Consider the following 7,537-nt stretch of genomic DNA (forward strand, 5'->3'; position numbering starts at 1 on the left):
TATGGAATTTAAATAGGGGTGTCTATACTTTTTTAATGGAGAACATTTATTTGTTAACGATACATTATTCATTCACAAAGCAAATTGGTATCCTTAAAGGTTGGATTTTTCCTCATTTGTTTAATTAAGATATTAAGACTTTAGCACGGGTGCCTAAACTTATGCCTACTAGGGCTGCCACTAACGACTATTTTTCTATCGATTAATCTATAGACTATTTTATCGATTAGTCGATTAATCTAAACGATTAATTTTCTCGGCCACCACTGAGTTCAAACGAGATCCGAGGTCCGAGGAAAAGGGGCGTGTTTGTGCGTGTCGCTAGGCAACGTCCTCGGACCTCCGAGACAGATGGATAAGAAAACGCAGCATAAGTGTGAGATCAAAAATGCGATCGACCTGAGCAGGCTGAGCGCCAGAGTTGACTAAATGAAACAGAAAATAAAATAAACAAGACAAAACGGGAGTGAAAATGAAGCGAGGTAGAAACTAATAATAATTGGAATTGTTAAAAATTTCTTCAAATTCTTCAAATGCTTTACGCTCGTAACTCATTCAAATTTCAACCGTTTGCCATGGTTCAAAAATTAAACGAATCTAGAGATTCATATCTATCTAGGCATGTTCACATGTTCAAATTTCGGTAGCTATTAAACTTTTTTCGGTATCGCAGTTTTAGTTTTAAAACGGCATATTACATCATTCTAACCGGCGGACCTTCCACTGTTTGACATCGTAACCAGTCCTTTTTCAACCGTTTACCATCGTTCAAACCATTAAACAAATCTACACACTTGTATCTTCAATCCTATCCAAACGGAATTTCGATAGCATTTATACTTTTTTCACAATCACAGTTTTAGTTTCAAACTCGCATCGGCCATCGTTTTCAGTTGCGTTTAATGATTTAGGTAACCATAGCAACGGCAAACAAACCCCGCGAAGCACAATCCCTACAATGCTTTACGCTCGTAACTAATTCAAATTTCAACCGTTTCCCATGGTTAGTCGGACTCGACTGCTGCTGCCGCCATGATTTTTTAAAACTGAAGCGTTGACTGAAGGCGACCAATGACTGGTGCCAAAAAAAGACTGACGTCAGGCACGCAGCACGTAGTGATACGGAAGACGCACATTCGTTATACTGAACTGAAGCGTTTTAGAAATTGAAAAGGTAAATTCATAAAATTAAAAAAAGATGCATCGACTTAAATTATTGATGCCGACGCATTTTTACCGTCGACTAATCGCGGCAGCCCTAATGCCTACCACTGTGTATATATTTGTTTCTCTTGTTGCTTCATGTAGGCCAGAGATGCCTGTGTGATTGTAATTGAAAATTGTTAGCCGTATGATATTAACCCAGGATAAATTCATCCTGGATAAGTAATGCTGATGGTTGGGCATGTGAACAATGCATGTGTTGAGTGGTAGAATGACAATTATTTACCTTGATGGCACCCCGGGCTGGTCTACCTATCCCTGCTGGGGACTGACTGGGCGCTCTCTAGAAAACAAATAAAACGACACAATAGAATTAGGATCAGAACCGTATGCTTTGTGAACAATGCCATCAAGATGCCTGGATTATCACTGAAGTACAAAAACAATAAACGTTTCTCATGAAACCTGTCAGAAACGCATGTCAAAGTAGATACAATAAGAAGAACACTTACCTTGGTGGTTGTTGACTGTCGGTATTCTAAAACAAACAAATGCCAATATTTGAGTGTTTCCTTTACACAAACTGCGTTGTTAAACATTGTATAAAAATGTGGACTCAGACAACATCATTTACACCAAAAAAGGTTCATTTTAGTGGCCCTAATAATCTATGTTCATTATGACTTATATCTTAGACTACCTTGGGTCGAAGATATAAATTGGACCGGTTGAGTTCTCTCCGGTTTCTGATGTCCAGAGGACACTGGTCGGCCAACGGGACCACCTCCCGGGTAGAGCTGACCCGGCAGAGCTCAAATTCTGCCGGGACTCCGGGAACATTATCCCGCAGACTTTGAGAAAAGTCCTCTGCGGAGAGGTCCAGGGGCACAGCCAAAACAAAGGGCAGTCTGTGATCTGTGAACAGATGCAAACAAAGGTATTTTGATTTTAATAAGCCAATAATATTTGTAATTGACAAAACAACATTCATTTACTGATGGCGTTTCTTACATTTTGAGAAATGCATTATGACAAATGTATGTAAATTAGTTATTTGATACAGCACATAATCATATATCTGTTCATCCAAATAAAAAAAGGAATTACCGTTCCGGGACCTATACCTTGTTATGGTGCTGCTATGCAGCACCACAACCCTAAAGGTAATTGGCCTTTGGCCTCGACCACGAGGCACCCGCCGTTGCGGCCTGGCACCCTCGCGGTTGAAGTCCTGCTGTAATCTGGATACATTACATATTAATTGTTATACATAAACATTATTATAGGCTTGCCTTTGGGTTAATCCGGCTCTGATTATCTGCACCGCACTGACATGCACTGTGTATGTCAGTAGCAAATGCGAAACATCTAACCAGTGGTCGAGACGAGAGCATTATATCAGTAATAGGGTTTAACTTAAACACTTAAAAACTGGCATGAGCAAGCTAAAACCGAATCTAGGTCCGTTTGACTCCCCTGTCAGTGGCTGACATCTCTGGTTGTTCCACGTTAAAAAATCTGTTAAATTCTGCATTGACCCTTCCCTGCAGTTCTGTAACGCGCCGTCTCATGGTAACGGTTTGACGGTTTGAAACTTTGATGGGTCTCAATCAATGACAATTGAATCTATGGCACATGGGTCATTACAAGTATACAAGTAACAGGGGGGTGCGGATACTAAGTGTGTCACACCTATCTAATCAATATTCATTGTGAGAGGCTACAAACTTTAGAAAATATGGGTTCTCTCACATTCCCATCCATTTTATAGCAAGGAAACTTGTTTCAAAATATTGATGTTTTTTTGGCCTGGGTGGCTAGTTGAGACATTCCAATAGGCAAAGTGGCAGCATGGACGGCCATCAACAGCTATCAGAATCAGAATCAGAATTATCTTTATTGTCGTTGCACATGGAACGAAATTTAAATGCAACCCAGACGGTGCGATTAACATTAACATAAATAAATAAAACATCTATATAAACAAAAAAAACTAGAACTGCAAGCAGTTATGCAGGGGTCCAAGAAGTGTGCATTTCGCCGGCACAACGCGACAAGAAATGTGCGTTTCGCCGGCACAAAGCGAAGCATGTGTTCAAAAAGCTACCCTGAACCTGTGGATACAAAGGATTTGACTGTGGTAGGAGTAGCGAGAAGTCAGTGTAGCGTTTTCGTGGCGAAATTTTGTAGAAGATATACAATTTCCTCGTTTATTGCGCCCCCTAATGGCGAAATTGTCCGAATTTTTTATCGAACGACATTAAGGGTAGCACCGACATGTGTGTAAAACTTGGACTCGATCCGATGTGTAATTTTGGATTTTTTGGGATTTTGGAATTTCCACGTCTAATTTAGCTCATAAACCAATATTCAAAACGCTACCGTTTCGTCGTCGAATGTCGGATCAAAAAACTGTCTATCATTTCTTTGCGTGTGCGTCTGAAGATGTCGTGTGCAAAGTTTGGTGTCGATTGGTCAAGAAATGTGGGAGGAGTAGGGAAAAAACAGTTTTGCGGTTTTCGCGATTTAGCGAAAAATATTCATAGACGCAAATGGGCGTGGCCTAGGCCAAAAGATGCAGCAGACTCCAGTGCATCTGTGTGTACAAGTTTTTGGACTCTGGGAGGTTCGGTGTGGGAGTTATAGTCCCAAACGTGTTTCTCCTTGGTATAGCGCCACCTAGTGGCCGGCATGTCTGGATTTGGTTATCTGAGTAGCGGTGCCGGTACTGGTTCTAGTCATGCAATTGGCGCGTGTGCACCATTTACGGTTTGGGCTGTAGTCCAACAAGTACGGGGGGAAGAATAACTAGAACTGCAAGCAGTTATGCAGGGGTCCAAGAAGTGTGCATTTCGCCGGCACAACGCGACAAGAAATGTGCATTTCGCCGGCACAACGCGAAGCATGTGTTGAAAACGCTACCCTGAACCTGTGGATACAAAGGATTTGACTGTGGTAGGAGTAGCGAGAAGTCAGTGTAGCGTTTTCGCGGCGAAATTTTGTAGAACATATACAATTTCCCCGTTTATTGCGCCCCCTAATGGCGGAATTTTCCGAAATTTTTATCGAACGTCATTAAGGTTAGCACCAACATGTGTGTAGAATTTGGACTCGATCCGATGTCTAATTTTGGATTTTTTTGGATTTTTAATTTTCCACGTCTAATTTTGCTAATAAACAAATATTCAAAACTCTACCGTTTCGTCGTCGAAGGTCGGATCAAAAAACTGTCTAAGATTTCTTTGCGTGTGCGTCTGAAGGTGCCGTGTGCAAAGTTTGGTGTTGATTGGTCAAGAAATGTGGGAGGAGTAGCGAAAATACAGTTTTGCGGTTTTCGCGATTTAGCGAAAAATATTCATAGACGCAAATGGGCGTGGCCTAGGCCAAAAGATGCAGCAGACTCCAGTGCATCTGTGTGTACAAGTTATTGGACTCTGGGTGGTTCGGTGTGGGAGTTATAGCCCCAAACGCGTATTCCTTGGTATAGCGCCACCTAGTGGCCGGCGTGTCTGGATTTGGTCGTCTGCGTAGTCCGAAGAGATCTGGATCTAGTCATGCAATTCGCGTGTCGGCACCTTTTACGGTTTGGGGTGTGGGCCCACTTTTAGGGGGGTAAGAATAATAACTAGAACTGCAAGCAGTTATGCAGGGGTCCAAGAAGTGTGCATTTCGCCGGCACAACGCGACAAGAAATGTGCATTTCGCCGGCACAACGCGAAGCATGTGTTGAAAACGCTACCCTGAACCTGTGGATACAAAGGATTCGACTGTGGTAGGAGTAGCGAGAAGTCAGTGTGGCGTTTTCGCGGCGAAATTTTGTAGAAGATATACAATTTCCTCGTTTATTGCGCCCCCTAATGGCGGAATTTTCCGAAATTTTTATCGAACGTCATTAAGGTTAGCACCAACATGTGTGTAGAATTTGGACTCGATCCGATGTCTAATTTTGGATTTTTTTGGATTTTTAATTTTCCACGTCTAATTTAGCTAATAAACCAATATTCAAAACTCTACCGTTTCGTCGTCGAAGGTCGGATCAAAAAACTGTCTAAGATTTCTATGCGTGTGCCTCTGAAGATGTCGTGTGCAAAGTTTGGTGTCGATTGGTCAAGAAATGTGGGAGGAGTAGGGAAAAAACAGTTTTGCGGTTTTCGCGATTTAGCGAAAAATATTCATAGACGCAAATGGGCGTGGCCTAGGCCAAAAGATGCAGCAGACTCCAGTGCATCTGTGTGTACAAGTTTTTGGACTGTGGGAGGTTCGGTGTGGGAGTTATAGCCCCAAACGCGTATTCCTTGGTATAGCGCCACCTAGTGGCCGGCGTGTCTGGATTTTGTCGTCTGCATAGTCTTCACTGACCTGGATCTAGTCATGCAATTGGCGTGTGTGCAACATTTACGGTATGGGCTGTATTCCCACTTTCTTGGTAGGAAGTATAATAATAATAAAAACTAGAACTGCAAGCAGTTATGCAGGGGTCCAAGAAGTGTGCATTTCGCCGGCACAACGCGACAAGAAATGTGCATTTCGCCGGCACGACGCAAAGCATGTGTTCAAAACCCTACCCTGAACCTGTGGATACAAAGGATTTGACTGTGGTAGGAGTAGCGAGGAGTCAGTGTGGCGTTTTCGCGGCGAAATTTTGTAGAAGATATACAATTTCCTCGTTTATTGCGCCCCCTAAAGGCGAAATTGTCCGACATTTTTATCGAACATCATTAAGGTTAGCACCAACATGTTTCTAGAATTTGGACTCGATCCGATGTCTAATTTTGGATTTTTTTGGATTTTTAATTTTCCACGTCTAATTTAGCTAATAAACAAATATTCAAAACTCTACCGTTTCGTTGTCGAAGGTCGGATCAAAAAACTGTTGATGAATTCTTTGCTTGTGCGTCTGACGATGTCGTGTGCAAAGTTTGGTGTTGATTGGTCAAGAAATGTGGGAGGAGTAGCGAAAAAACAGTTTTGCGGTTTTCGCGATTTAGCGAAAAATATTCATTGACGCAAATGGGCGTGGCCTAGGCCAAAAGATGCAGCAGACTCCAGTGCATCTGTGTGTACAAGTTTTTGGACTCTGGGAGGTTCGGTGTGGGAGTTATAGCCCCAAACGCGTATTCGTTGGTATAGCGCCACCTAGTGGCCGGCGTGTCTGGATTTTGTTATCTGAGTAGCGGTGCCGATTCTGGATCTAGCCATGCAATTGGCGCGTGTGCACCATTTACGGTTTGGGCTGTGGTACCACTTCTAAGGCGTACGAAATAATAATAATAATAATCCTTACAAAAACAATAGGGATCCAACCTGTTGGCTTGGACCCCTAACTAGAACTGCAAGCAGTTATGCAGGGGTCCAAGAAGTGTGCATTTCGCCGGCACAACGCGACAAGAAATGTGCATTTCGCCGGCACAACGCGAAGCATGTGTTGAAAACGCTACCCTGAACCTGTGGATACAAAGGATTTGACTGTGGTAGGAGTAGCGAAAAGTCAGTGTAGCGTTTTCGCGGCGAAATTTTGTAGAAGATATACAATTTCCTCGTTTATTGCGCCCCCTAATGGCGGAATTTTCCGAATTTTTTATCGAACGTCATTAAGGTTAGCACCAACATGTGTGTAGAATTTGGACTCGATCCGATGTCTAATTTTTGATTTTTTTGGATTTTTAATTTTCCACGTCTAATTTAGCTAATAAACCAATATTCAAAACTCTACCGTTTCGTCGTCGAAGGTCGGATCAAAAAACTGTCTAAGATTTCTATGCGTGTGCGTCTGAAGATGTCGTGTGCAAAGTTTGGTGTCGATTGGTCAAGAAATGTGGGAGGAGTAGGGAAAAAACAGTTTTGCGGTTTTCGCGATTTAGCGAAAAATATTCATAGACGCAAATGGGCGTGGCCTAGGCCAAAAGATGCAGCAGACTCCAGTGCATCTGTGTGTACAAGTTTTTGGACTGTGGGAGGTTCGGTGTGGGAGTTATAGCCCCAAACGCGTATTCCTTGGTATAGCGCCACCTAGTGGCCGGCGTGTCTGGATTTTGTCGTCTGCATAGTCTTCACTGACCTGGATCTAGTCATGCAATTGGCGTGTGTGCAACATTTACGGTATGGGCTGTATTCCCACTTTCTTGGTAGGAAGTATAATAATTATGCAGGGGTCCAAGAAGTTTGCATTTCGCCGGCACAACGCGACAAGAAATGTGCATTTCGCCGGCACAACGCGAAGCATGTGTTGAAAACGCTACCCTGAACCTGTGGATACAAAGGATTTGACTGTGGTAGGAGTAGCGAGAAGTCAGTGTAGCGCTTTCGCGGCGAAATTTTGTAGAAGATATACAATTTCCTCGTTTATTGCGCCCCATAATGGCGGAATTTTCCG

The 7,537-nt window shown here is 42.8% G+C and overlaps 1 long non-coding RNA gene across 1 annotated transcript; it reads right to left on the minus strand.

Annotated features, from left to right (window-relative positions):
- Positions 1–1,327: 1,327 nt before the first annotated feature.
- Positions 1,328–3,152, minus strand: LOC130391623 (uncharacterized). The gene is made up of 3 exons (XR_008896928.1): positions 1,865–3,152; positions 1,677–1,702; positions 1,328–1,507 (listed from the first exon to the last, which is right to left on the minus strand). It is a non-coding gene; the product is annotated as an uncharacterized LOC130391623 (long non-coding RNA).
- Between the last annotated feature and the right edge of the window lie 4,385 nt (positions 3,153–7,537).

The sequence above is a fragment of the Gadus chalcogrammus genome, chromosome 1, assembly GCF_026213295.1.
Source record: "Gadus chalcogrammus isolate NIFS_2021 chromosome 1, NIFS_Gcha_1.0, whole genome shotgun sequence".
Classification (NCBI taxonomy): Eukaryota; Metazoa; Chordata; class Actinopteri; order Gadiformes; family Gadidae; genus Gadus; species Gadus chalcogrammus.